This window comes from Piliocolobus tephrosceles, chromosome 16 (assembly GCF_002776525.5).
Source record: "Piliocolobus tephrosceles isolate RC106 chromosome 16, ASM277652v3, whole genome shotgun sequence".
In the NCBI taxonomy this organism is placed as follows: Eukaryota; Metazoa; Chordata; class Mammalia; order Primates; family Cercopithecidae; genus Piliocolobus; species Piliocolobus tephrosceles.
The window spans coordinates 17,326,831-17,340,238 of NC_045449.1; positions in this window are offsets into that span (position 1 = coordinate 17,326,831).

Here is a 13,408-nt window from a genome sequence, read left to right on the forward strand (position 1 = left end):
TACCTATCAGGATGGTCATTCTCATCACGGGTCACTGTCATCCCTGAGGAGGTGGAGGTGAGAGCCTGGCTGCATCCACAGGACAAGCCGTCCTGTCTGCCTGCTACTCCGTGCCTCCCTGCAGAGGACATTCTGCGGGGCATTATGTCAGACACGAAGCTCCACACGTGTGTGCCCACTCCATAGATCCAGCTCCATGCCTCTTCCCCAGAGTTCCTTGTCTGTGGCCTTCCAGGGTCACTCCCTCAGGTGGGTTCCTAAAGAAGTTCGGCAGGAGAAATACTGGACGGCCAGTCGCTCCCTCAAGTAGCTTTGCCAGATAAAATCTGGGACACTAGTAAAATATGAATTTCAGATAAGCAATAATGTTTTTTTAAGTATAAATGTGTCTCATACCACTATTTTGGACGTATTTATACTAAAAAAAATCATTTGTTTATTGAAAAATTTAACTGGGTGTCCTATAATTTTATTTGCTACATCTGGGATCCCCACACTCAAGGCCCCTGTCAGCCAGGCAAGCCAGAAGCCACTGCTCCGGAATCCATGGCCATCCACATCTCCGGACACGCCCTCCACAGTGAGAAGATAGCCAGGCTTAGTGCTCCCAGCTGTACCCACCAGAAGGACTTCCCTTGACCACTGTCCTTCCAGGCCACTGCTGAATGGGGCAGTAGTGAGTAGCAGCCCATTTTCAGCCAGCACCAACAGAGTACACAGCTGTGAATTAGCCTGGGGAGATTTTCTTTGTCAGTTGACTATAAAGAGCTCCCCGTCCCTACCATGAGGCCACAGATGTGTGTGAGGGGAGAGGTATTGGTGCAACAGAGCTGGATGACATCGGATTCTGGGTCACCTATTCATGAATTTACCTACTCATGAATTTACTGAAGCTCTCTGAGTTGCTTAGACATTGGTCTGTCTGCCCACCATGGGGCAGTCCCCAACCCAAATGTACCATTTCCCAAATGTTTGATTAACTGTTCTACACTCACCTGAACTTAATACCCAGCTCATGAAGGTCATCTTTGCCCACAGAGTCACTTAACGCACCATGGCCAGGTGCTTAGTCTCTACCAGGGCCCAGTAAAACATCAGAAGTAGTGATCTGCGAGACATGCTGGTCCTCCTGTCTTGGGGCTCTGTCGCAACTCTCCTGTCTGCACTTCCCAGATACCCACACAGCATCCTTGTCTGCCACACTCTCTAAAACTCTCAGATCAGGGTTCTATAACCTGAGTGGTAACACTTGCTTCCATCGCAGTCTAGTTTTGCTGTAGGCTGTGTTCTTGCTCTGGGCTCCACCTGAAACTCATAGGTTTTCAGTTAACCCCTAAATGAATTATCATGGTATTCCCAAGTGCACGGGAATAGATGCTGCCTCCAAAAGTTAGCATCCTGCCAAGCTTCTTTCTGAGTGGTCAGGGCTACAAACGGAAACCAGTTCTCCCTTGCCCATAATAAATCTCTCTCTATGTCTCTCTGTCTCTCTCTTCCTCCCACCCTTGGTTTGACAGCTAGACCTCATTTTCACACTTCAAAACTTAGAGTTTTATCTGGCAACCATTCTTGGAGAATGATTAGGGAATCCCAATGACTTGTTTTTTAATTCCAGAAAATAAAACCCAATTCTCTCGTTGGGTATAATTCCTAATCTTCCCTTTCTCATGTGTGGTCATGTGTTTGGACTGTAAACTCATCTGTTGGGAACCGTACTTACATTTCTGTTTTATACGATGATGAGGGTGTGACGAGACACCCACCGAGGTCCTTCTCAAGTCTTCAGGGACCTGCTGAGCCTATGATGGGTGACTTGGGTTTTGCTGCTTGCCAACGGGGGCTTCATAATGGTGCCCATCCAGGAAAGTAAACACACATGTAATGAGGAGAGGGCTATACACATGTAAGGAGGAGGGCTACATCCCCTCCCTATGCATTCTTGAGGTAAATACTGCTTTGGCGACCAGTTGTTGTTTAGACTTTGATGAAGCAACGGTAGAGAAAAGAGTATGAACGCAAAGATTGGTCTGTTCAATACTCATTCAAAATGTCAGTCATCAGACTGGGTGGCCAGAAGGCAAGATTGTCAAAGGCTAGTGCCTTCCTTCTATGCAGGCGCCTTCCCCACCCACAGCAGCGTGGAGCCTGCTCCTTGGTTTGCCACGCTTGGTGTTCTCACCCAGCAACAGCGCTGATAGAGAGCATGTTTGTATGCATGGCCGTATGTGTAGGTACATTTAACTTTTAAGATCTAATACCGTTTCCTTTGGCAGGAAGGAAGAAACAATAGGATATCAATAAATATTAATGAAGCAATTATTTATTAATAATAAATAATTCCCCCTTTAAAAAATTCCAGGGATGTCTTGAGATTCCAGGACAGCTCAACAAATATGAATCCCAGAGGAAGTAAAAAATGTTTCATTTCAATAAAAATGGTCCCCAAAAGCTACCTGCCATCTCTATGATTCTTGAAATTCTGCCAAATCCTAACCTATTATTGCCCTTTTAAAGGAATTTGCTGGATTTTTTTTCCTTTGGCTTAGTTTTTAATGCATTGTTTTATTGATAATCATGTTGTAAATATTAGCGTACATGGGAAGTCATTCACAGCAAATTGTTAGGAGAAAAAAAGCAGATTATAAAACAAAATGAACTCGTTTATCTTCAAAACACACATATACATTTAAAATGTAGGAGGAGATAGGCTAGGCACAGTGACTCATGCCTATAATCTCAGCACTTTGGGAGGCTGAGGTGGGTGGATTGCTTGAGGCCAGGAGTTCCAGATCAGCCTGGCCAATATCGTGAAACCCCATCTCCACTAAAAATACAAAAATTTGCCAGGTGTGATGGTGCATGCCTGTAATCCTAGCTACTTGGGAGGCTGAAGCAGGAGAATTACTTGAACCTGGGAGGCAGAGGTTGCAGTGAGCCAAGATTGCACCACTGCCCTCCAGCCTGGGCAACGGAGTGAGACTCTGCCTCAAAAAAAAAAATTAAAAGTAAATAAATAAATATTAATGGCCAAAATTGAGTCCCATGGCCACCTCTAGACCAGTGACTGGCCAAGGAGAACGTGATGATCATGACTAGTTCTACCCAGTGACATTTCATCTCCCAGGGCTGGAATGGAAGCTGGGTAGGGCATGAGTAGGGAATGGATGATATTTGACTGCAAAGGTTTTTTTGTTTTGTTTTTTTTTGTGTGTGTGTGTGTGTGGTTTTTTTTTTTTTTTTTGCCAGAAATGTTCCCATTGCACTACGGATCACTTAAATCCCTGTCTTCCAGCTGCCCCTCCCCAATACAAGATCTCCAGCAGCAGCAGCTAGGTGTTATCAGCACCACGCATGGCTGATTCTTTGGGAATAATGGCTGAATGCTGGCCATCAGGATGAAGGATGGATGGCCACGTTGTTGGCAGACTAAAGGTTCAGATGCAGCTTCAGACACATGGAGGGTTCTGGAAAGGGAGAGACCTTGTAAGCTGAGTGTCCAGAAAAGACATTCAGGAGGCAGGAAATAGGACCCTGAAGGATGTGCCCCTCTCTCTCTGGTTTTATTAGTCCTTCTCATAGATTTATTTATCCTTATGAAATAATTTCCTTCACTTATATGCATTCTCTCTGGATTTGATTAACTTTTTAGAGGTTTTGTCGTGGGGGGCTGAACCAGTTTGGATCTAAACTTGAGCTTTTGGAGGATTTTGTTTTGTCATCCATGTGGTTTTAGCTCCTTAAATTGAGCTGTGCCAATCCTGGGATCTGTTCCCCCTGCATCCTGCCATCTGGTGTGATCTCTCTTTTCCTCAGACAATAATCCTGCAATTGTCTCCTTTCCGATCCCCTGACTAAGAGCTGTTTTAAGAACTGCTTTTCTTCCACATTTGCTCTTTCTTACGCCTCTTCTGCAGGAGGCTGAGCTGGCTGGGCTCCTTGACAGGACCCACATCATTCAGACCAGACTCAGTGGCATCTGCTTGTGGCTGAATGGATGGAGGGTGAACAGGTGTCTCAGCTGGGAAATTAATCCTTGGCTAACGCCAGTGAGCCTTGTCACTCATGAAACATTTCATTTTACCCACAAGATTAAAAGCTTCCTGAGCCAAACACTATTTCTTATACCCTTCGTATCCTCACAGCACCTAATAACATGACCTCACATGGAGCAGGGGTTCCATAAATATTTATTAGTATCCTAATCTTTCATCACTAAGGTAGTGTTAACACTGATGATGAGCTTGTGAGCCAGATTGCATATGACACCAAAATGAGAGCTGAAATGCAAAAAGTGCAGAAAAAAAAAGATGCAACAACATGACTTCTTTTTACCCTAACGTATCTCTGATTTTCTTTTCTGCACTGCTGGCTAATTGGGAACAATGCACATGAACAATTCTCAAGATGTGTGAACAACAAACCTAAGAAGAAAGAACAGAAAACAGCTTGAGGGAGTGAGCGGGAATCGCTCCCTTAACTCTGTTTCCTGAGTGTCTCAGGAGCACCAGACCTGGCCTGATACTGCACATATTTACCCTCCCATCCACCCGACAGCACTGAGATGGGAGGGGCATGACCCCCGTTTTATTGCTGAGATACTCAAGTATGAGGTGGTTGAATTACTCATCCAAGGTCACGGAGCTGGTTGTTGGCACATGTGAGCCTGTTCTCTGATCTGTCCCTTAGGGGACACAATTCAGGCCAGTGGTCTCTGCAGCCCCAGATGGAATGATGAGAAGCTGCCCTATGACTTTCATGCCTGGCTTGTGGCCTCCTCTCAGTCGCCCAGGGTAACTGCATATTTAGTCCATCTCCACTGATTCACACTAGAAGAAAAGCCAACTTCCACCTTCCACCTAGGAAACTAGTGTCTTAGTCCATTCCAGCTGCTATAACAAAATACCGTACTCTGGGTGGCTTATAAACAGCAGAAAGTTATTGCTCACTGTTCTAGATGCTGGGAAGTCCAAGCTCAAGGTGCCAACACATTTTGTGGTGTCTGGTGGGGGCCTGCCTCCCGATTCACATGTGAAGTCCCCTCACTCTGTTCTCACATGGCAGAAGGGGGAATGAGCTCCCTTGGGCCTCTTTGATAAGGGCACTAATCCCATTCATGGGGGCTCCACCCTTGTGAGCTAATCACCTCCTAAAGGCCTCACCTCCTAATACCATCACATTGGGGATTAGGATTTCAACATATGAACTTTTGGGGGACCCAAACTTTCAAACCATAGCAACTAGCTTGACTCTAACATTCAGGCCTGAGACCAACTTGGAGCACTTGTCCCACAGCTGGCCCCTCTCTCACCTGGCTTCCGGGGTGACATCTAGTTAGAGGCTTGGTGGTCACTATAGGGTCATAAGCTTGTCTGCCCAGAAGTTTTTAATAAATACCCCTGAATTTTCCTTGCAGGAACTCCTCTGTTTCCTAGCCTGGGGATGGCTCTTTCCATACTTTTTCTCTCCCTGCAGTTGCAGCAATCTCTGGCAAGGCCATTACATAAGCAGCGTCCCTTGCCAGCTGTCACCAAGGCCACCGGAAAAATCAAGACATATGTAAGCCAGCAACGGCTCACCAGAGGCTGGACAGCCCTGCATGCTCATTACTCCCCGCTTGGAGCTGGGTTTAAGCCGTCTCATGACTGCCAGCCCTAGATTTTTCCAAAACATGAAAAACCACAATGATATGCATTTGCTGCAGACTTTTTTTTTCTTTTTTTTTTTGAGATGGAGTCTCATTCTGTCCACCAGAGTGGAGTCTCATTCTGTCCACCAGGCTGGAATGAAGTGGCACGTTCTCGACTCACTGCAACCTCCGCCTCCCAGGTTCAAGCAATTCTCCTAGCTCAGCCTCCCAAATAGCTAGGATTACAGGCACATGGCCCCACACCCAGCTAATTTTTGTATTTTTAGTAGAGACAGGGTTTCGCCATGTTGGCCAGGCTGGTCTTGAACTCCTGACCCCAAGTGATCTGCCCGCCTCGGCCTCCCAAAGTGCTGGGATTACAGGCATGAGCCATTATGCTCAGCCCACTGCAGATTTAAAACCAATTAAGACACTGAGGAGGTAGGACACACAGGCTAGAAACATTACCCTGAAAGCCATCTGTCCTTTTTGGTTCCTGATTTCTTCCTGAGGTCAAGGTCCGTACTTGTTCCTGTTTCCACATCCCACCTTGTATGAGTCCATTTGTGTGTTTTTTGTGTGTTGCTGTAAAGGAACACCTGAGGCGGGGTCATTTACAGGAAAAGAGGTTTATTTGGCTTATCATTCTGCAGGCTGTACAGGAAGTATAGCATCAGCGTCTGCTTCTGGTGAGGCCTCAAGAAGCTTCCACGCTGGCCAGGCACGGTGGCTCACGCCTGTAATCCCAGCACTTTGGGAGGGCGAAGCAGGCAGATCACTTGAGGTCAGGGGTTCAAGACCAGCCTAGCCAATATAGTGAAATCCCGCCTCTACTAAAAATATAAAAATTAGCTGAGCATGGTGGCACACACCTGTAGTCTCAACTACTCGGGAGGCTGAGGCACAAGAATTACTTGAACCCAGGAGATGGAGTTTGCAGTAAGACAAGATTGTGCCACTGCACTCCAGCTGGGGCAACGGGGCGAGACTCTGTCTCAAAACAACAACAACAACAACAAAAAAAACTGAAGCTTCTGCTTGTGGCAGATGGTGAAGGGGGAGTGGGTGCACCACATGCGAGACAGGGAGCAAGAGAGAGGAGAGAGTTCTCCGATTCTAATGGCCAGCTCCCATGTGAACTAACTGAGCAAGAACTCACTCATTGCTGTGAGGAGGGCACCAAGCCACTCATGAGGGATCCTCCGCACAACTCAAACACTTCCCACTAGGCCCCATCTTCAACATGGGGGGTCACATTTCAACATGAGAGTTGGAGGGGAAAAAGAAGCAAACGATATCTCCCTTCTCCCACCACCAGCTGCATGACCGTGAGTGAGTCATTTGGCCTCCCTGGGCCTCTGTGTCTTCATCTGCAAAATGAATGAAACCATCGACAGGGTCCCCTTCCTTCTGAAGCTCAATTTGTTCTAGTGTGGGCTGGCCTGGAGCACCCCTTCCTCCTGTCTGTCTCTGATCCTGCAAGACCTGGGCATGAAGCCGGTGCCCACACCTGGTGTGTGGATGGCCAGGGGTATTTCCTTGCAGCTCTTAGGTGAGGGACCACACCGTTTGTTGGAGCCAGAAGTCAGTATGTGACCCCTAGATTCATTCTACTAGGTATTAGGTGGCCACAGGGGTTTCCATACCAGGTCCCCAAATTCTAACTGGTTTCTTCACAGAGCCCTTTGTCTACATCATCTCACTTGCAGCCTCCCCATGAAAGCAGCAAAATCCCCAGTGTGAGGATTCCTGATCTGCAGATGAGGAAGCCGGTTGGGTGGGAGGGAGAAGTGACTGAGGACAGCCATGTCATAGATTACGACCACTGCGTCCTCCACCTGACCCACTTAAAGAAAGGAAAGGAGGGATTGGGGACGGTTCACTCTGCATCGCCCACACACCGATGCCACGGCTCACCCTTCCAGGCCAGCACCTGCATAAGCCAACACTACTGGGAGGTAGCAGAGCTTCCATCCAACCTTCCTGGCTGGCTGCACTCTCCCTTCAGCCCTCCAGCCTCCAGCGTGCTCTGTCCACACAGAGAGAGCCAGCAGGAAGGAGGGCAGTCAGTTCCCTGTAGCTGACAAGATGAGTGAGCTGTATCTAAGAACTCGGCGGCTCAGGGTTCAGAAAGAGCTGAGGTGCGAGCCTTCAAGAAAGGCTCAACGTGAGTCAGTTTCCCCCCCTCCGGCAGGTAGGGTAATAGACATTTCAGAGTTTCATAAGAAGGAGGCAAATCTACACAAAACGCCCAGCACAAGGTTGGTCAATAAACAACCGTAATTCTCTCTGTGCTCCCTGTATCAGGCTGGGACCTCGCAAGCCACACCACACTTTTAGGCAGCAAAGATCCCAGCCTCTTTGGCATTCCAGTTGCATAATCTTGTTGTTGTTGTTTCAGTCAGGGTGTCGCTCTGTTGCCCAGGCTGGAATGAAGTGGTGCCATCATGGCTCACTGCAGCCTCCAACTCCTGGGCTGAAGCAATCCTCCTGCCTTGGTCCCTCAAGTAGCTGGGGACTACAAGCAACACCATGCTTGGCTAATTTTTTTTTTTTTCTGAGACGGAGTCTCACTCTGTCACCCAGGGTGGAGTGCAGTGGCACAATCTCAGCTCATTGCAGCCTCTGCCACCTGGGTTCAAGCGACTCTCCTGCCCGGCTAATTTTTTAATTACAATTTTGAAACTGGAGTTAAGAGTCAAAAGATGTACAATCAATCTAGTAAAGTGAAACCCAAAACAACTTCTAGAAAAAGGGAAGAGTCGGGCCAGGTGCAGTGACTCATGCCTGTAATCCCAGCACTTTAGGAGGTTGAGGTGGGTGGATCACCTGAGGTCAGGAGTTTGAGACCAACTTGGCCAACATGGCAAAACCCTGTCTCTATTAAAAATACAAAAAAATTAGCTGGGCATGGTGGTGGGTGCCTGTAATCCCAGCTACTCGGGAGCTGAGGCAGGAGAATTGCTTGAACCTAGGAGGTGGAGGTTGCAGTGAGCCGAGACTGCGCCATTGCACTCCAGCCTGGGCAACAAGAGTGAAACTCTGTCTCAAAAAAAAAAAAAAAAACCCAAGTGGGAGGTAACAGTGAGAAAAACAAAAAGATGACCATGAGAAGAAGGGTATTTTTTTTAAAAAAAAAAAGGATTAACAGAAGGGGTTAAGGATGAGGCTTTTGGGGAGCAGATGGTAAACAGAAAAAGAACTTGGCTAACAAATAATTTGGATGAAAATTACTTAGTAAAGAGATTGGAAAGAATATGGCATCAGAACAATAATGAACCATTTTTGATAAAAGCTAGTTCCTGGAATGGATTGCCTCTCATTTGTATTATATCAAAAGCCGTTTGGTAATTTAAGGGCAGCTGGTGAAGCTCTGGTGAAAGATCATAAACAGAAGGACTAAAAGAAGGGACTCAAGGAGAACATTCTCTCAGTCTGAAAAAAATACAGTTGGATTTGTATGCTGAAATGCCCCCAAAACAAATGACTCTGAGAAATGAAACCATGACCAGAAATGAGTTGAGAAAATGAACATAATGGAGTGTCTCAGAATAAGGATTGAACGGCTGAAAAGAATAAAAAGGAGAGATTCAAGTGGGGCTCCGAGAGAGAAGAAAGACAATCCTCAGGGTAGACCCGAGCAAAGGGTTTTTGTCTGAGGTTTATGCAATGAATCGTGGCTTCAGTGAGCTGATTCCTGGTATACATTGCACTACATTTGGCCAGAACAATGATTGCTGGGTTTTTTTTTTTTTTTTTAACTCACAAAAATCAAAGTATTGTGTAGCTTTTTCCACCTGCCTGAGGCTCCAGGTTACGAAAAGAAAAGGATGAATCATGAGTAAGAATATAGCTTTGATGAAAAAGCCCTCTATCATATGATGACATGATCAGTTTAACAAGACCCATGGTGTTTGTCTGACGGAGACAAGACTATTTTTGGACTTCACGTAGCAGAATTCTTGTATCACAAGAATATTCGTAGATATTTGCGATATGGGTCGGTCCCCTTTGAGCATCTGAAAGTTCAATTCTGGGTGCAGTCTGGTTTTTGTATGTGTTCTTGTAGTAGCAGTTTATTGCATAAAGAATAATTACTCCAGGATTTTTTGAAAAAAAAAATTAAGTAGCAGTAGTAGCTAACACTTAGATGCTTACTATATGCCAGGCACTGTTTGAAGCTCCTGACATGCATTCACTCTTGCAACTGTTTCAGCAGCCCCATTAGGTAGGTACTGTATGACTCCATTTTGCAGATGAGGAGACCGAGGCTCAGGGAGATTAAATAACTTGCCCAACGTCATAGAGCCAGACAGGAGTAGAGCCAAACCCCCTTGCACCCACCCCTCTATTTGGCAATTGCTTATATTTATCCTATTTGCTTCAAGTTATCTTATATACAAGAGATAAAACACCACGTAGAAAGTTGCTGTGCCTGTTATATTCCCAGTCCCTGCTTCATCCCCTGTCCCATCCATGTGGGCTGTACCCTCCAGTTCCTTTTTCAAATACATTTACATAGATGTCATATTTATAGACAATAGAGAATGTTAGTTTTCATGTTTCAACATTTGCATAAGTGGTAATATACTCTACATCCATTGTATTTTCCTCCATTTCCACCATTATGATGTGAGTGTCGTCTACATCGATATGAATCCATTTCTCTGCACCATCCAGTTCTGCAGTTGCTGTCCACATGTGGCTGCTGAGCAGTGATATATGACTAGTTGGAATTGAGATGTACCGTAAGTGTAAAACACATACCTGGTGTCAAAGACAGTAGGAAAAACAGTAAAATATCCTATTAATAATTTTAATATTGATTACTTGTTGAAATTATAATATTTGGGATGTATTGGGTTAAATAAAATATATTATTAAAATTAGCTTCACCTATGTTTTCCTTTTTCTTTTTTTTTTTTGAGACAGAGCCTTACTCTATCGCCCAGGCTGAAGTGCAGTGGTGTGATCTCGGCTCACTGCAACATCTGCCTCCCAGGTTCAAGCAATTCTCCTGCCTCAGCCTCCCAAGTAGCAGGGACTGCAGGTGTGCGCCACCATGCCCAACTAATTTTTGTATTTTTAGTAGAGACGGGGTTTTACTATGTTGGCCAGGCCAACCTCAAGTGATTCACCAGCCTTGGCATCCCAAAGTGCTGAGATTACAGACATAAGCCACCACGCCTGACCTGTTTTCTTATTTTTTAATATGGCTGTTAGAAAACTGAACACAGCCTCTGTGGCTTGCATGTTTGGCTTACATTTTTATCAAAGCGCAGTGATGTGGATCATTCCTCTTAGCTGCAGTCTGTCTGGGTTTTGTTAGTTGGCGAAGTAAGAAGCCCTAAAACTGAATAGTAAGAATTACTATTTACTGTGCACAGATACTTACTCTAAGTGCTTTACAAGTAATGACCCATTCAATCTTGCAAGATGGCATGGCTGCACGAAGTGAGGTTAAGCAATTGTCCAGTCATGAAGCTCCAAGGAAGCTGAGTTGAAGCTGAAGTCAGGCTGCTGGCTCCAAAGCCTGACCTTGTAACCACTAACTGGATAAGGCCTTGTGAGAAACACCATAAATCCACCTAAGAAAGCAATGACCTTAGAGCTTACCTTGTGGTGGGGTGAAGTTTCCTTCACTACAATACGTTCTCCTTACATATCAATGGAGTGTCTGTCTTTCCTGACTTTTAACAGAGCAGGTTATAAACAGACACACATTTGTTGCAGCAATTTCAGCTTTAATGACACCAGCACAGGCAGTATTTTTCTGATATCTGCTTGCAACATTATGAAGTCAGCTTTACTCTTTGCCACTAATTATATTAACTATTTTTAGGGCAAACTGTCAATGCACCATACTGGTTCATGCTTCCTAGGTTTTCAATTTGTTTTCTTTAGCCATATCTATTTATACCTCAAGTGTTTTTCTTTTAAGAGGCATCCTCCTTTTCCTGACAGCGATATAGTTGTGGCTCATAATTAAGTTATAAAACATGCTGGGAGGGCAACGATGACGTGTGATTGCCATGGGGGATATTATTGATGAATATTGGATTGGTTTTTGAATTCTGAATTCAAACCCACTTTAACATTTTGAATCATAAAGTTACAGAACTGGTGGGGACCCGAAGTCTCTTTAGTGTTGGTTAAGATCATAGGCTTGGAGTCAGCAAGCAGCATGGACCCTTGGGCTGGGATCTTAACCATTGTCTTGGTTTTCTTGTTTAGAAAATGGGGATCCTGACATCCATCTTCTAGACCTCTTTTTGTGGATTAAGTGAGACAGTGACTGTAACTCTGTTCCCTGTATCTACTTTTATTCCATGGTAGTTGTGGTAATTACTATTATTATTATTATTATTATTACTATTACGATATCATTTTTCCCCAGATGACTCCAAGGGTATAGTCTCTTCAAGCACATCTGGCCCTATTCTCACAGGCCTTTATCTCCTCAATGCTCTACCAGAACTCCTGGACTTTCCCTTAGTTGGAGAGGTTCACGGTTAGAAGGAAGAAAACCCCGCAACCCACTCCCTCCCTTTGTTCTCTCTCTGGGGCACCGTGGGCAGCTCTTGCTGCAGAGAGCTGTGCTGAGGCCCTTGACTTCAGAACCTGTACAGCGCACCCTCCAACAGCACTTCTATGGTCCTACTCCGCAAGGATCTGCCTCCACACAGCCCTCCCAATGTGCCTGAAAATATCGGCATTGATCCTTTCCCTGGCCACCTTGCTCTTAAGGCTCCTGTTCATAGTGCTATGTGGATGTGGACCTCCTTGCCTCTCTGTACTGCCCATGATGGTGGATCACAGCAGAATGGGCTGGCCAGTTGACAGTTTTCCCCCACTCATGTCTTCTACTCACTAGCTAAGCTTAGGGTGGGTGTCCCCATTGCGCAGAAAATTGCTACTTGGCCTCATATCAAACTTGTTTTGAGAAGCATAACCATAAACCCATCTTTGGTCTACGATCCTAGGGAGTCCTCATGCCAGCAAGACCTTTTGGGGTCAGCCACGAATGTGAAGTTAGAATGCAGTTTAGGCTCTGCCATGACTCTGAACTAAACATGATTTTAGGGGTGAGGAAACTGGGACCTAGGGGTTTGAGGAACTGGCCCGAAGGTATGGAGAATACCTGACCTTGTCGTTCTTCCAGGATATGATATTTATTCCTGGCACGAATCCCCTCTACCTTGTATTGAAAGCAAGGACAGCCTCCCTGCAACCACACATGCACCTGGCCATCCAGCAGGTGCATACTAAAAGTGTGTTGAGTTGAATTATCAGACTCTCAGCAGCCGTGCAGCACTAAAGGGACCGCAATCCCTTTGCCTCTGCGTCCTTAGGGCTAAGCACGAGGCCTCGATGTCTCGCACTGTGGGCCGGGACGGGTTTGGTGCCTCAGCCAGCAGGTAAGTGCTGTCTACGTCTCCTGCAGGTCCAGTGGTTCCTCTCCAGACTTGGGTGCACTGGGCCAGGCTGTGCCTTACTGACCTCAAGGCTTCCTGTGTTTGTGGCTTTGGGGCCCTCTTCATCGTGTGAATAGGAATAAGAAGATTGTTATTTCTGGCCAGGTGCGGTGGCTTGCGCCTGTAATCTCAGCACTTTGGGAGGCCGAGGCGGGCGGATCACCTGAGGTGGGGCGTTCGAAACCAGCTTGATCAACATGAAGAAATCCCGTCTCTACTAATAATACAAAATTAGCCGGGCGTGGTGGTGTATGGCTGTAATCCCAGCTACTTGGGAGGCTGAGGGAGGAGAATCGCTTGAACTCGG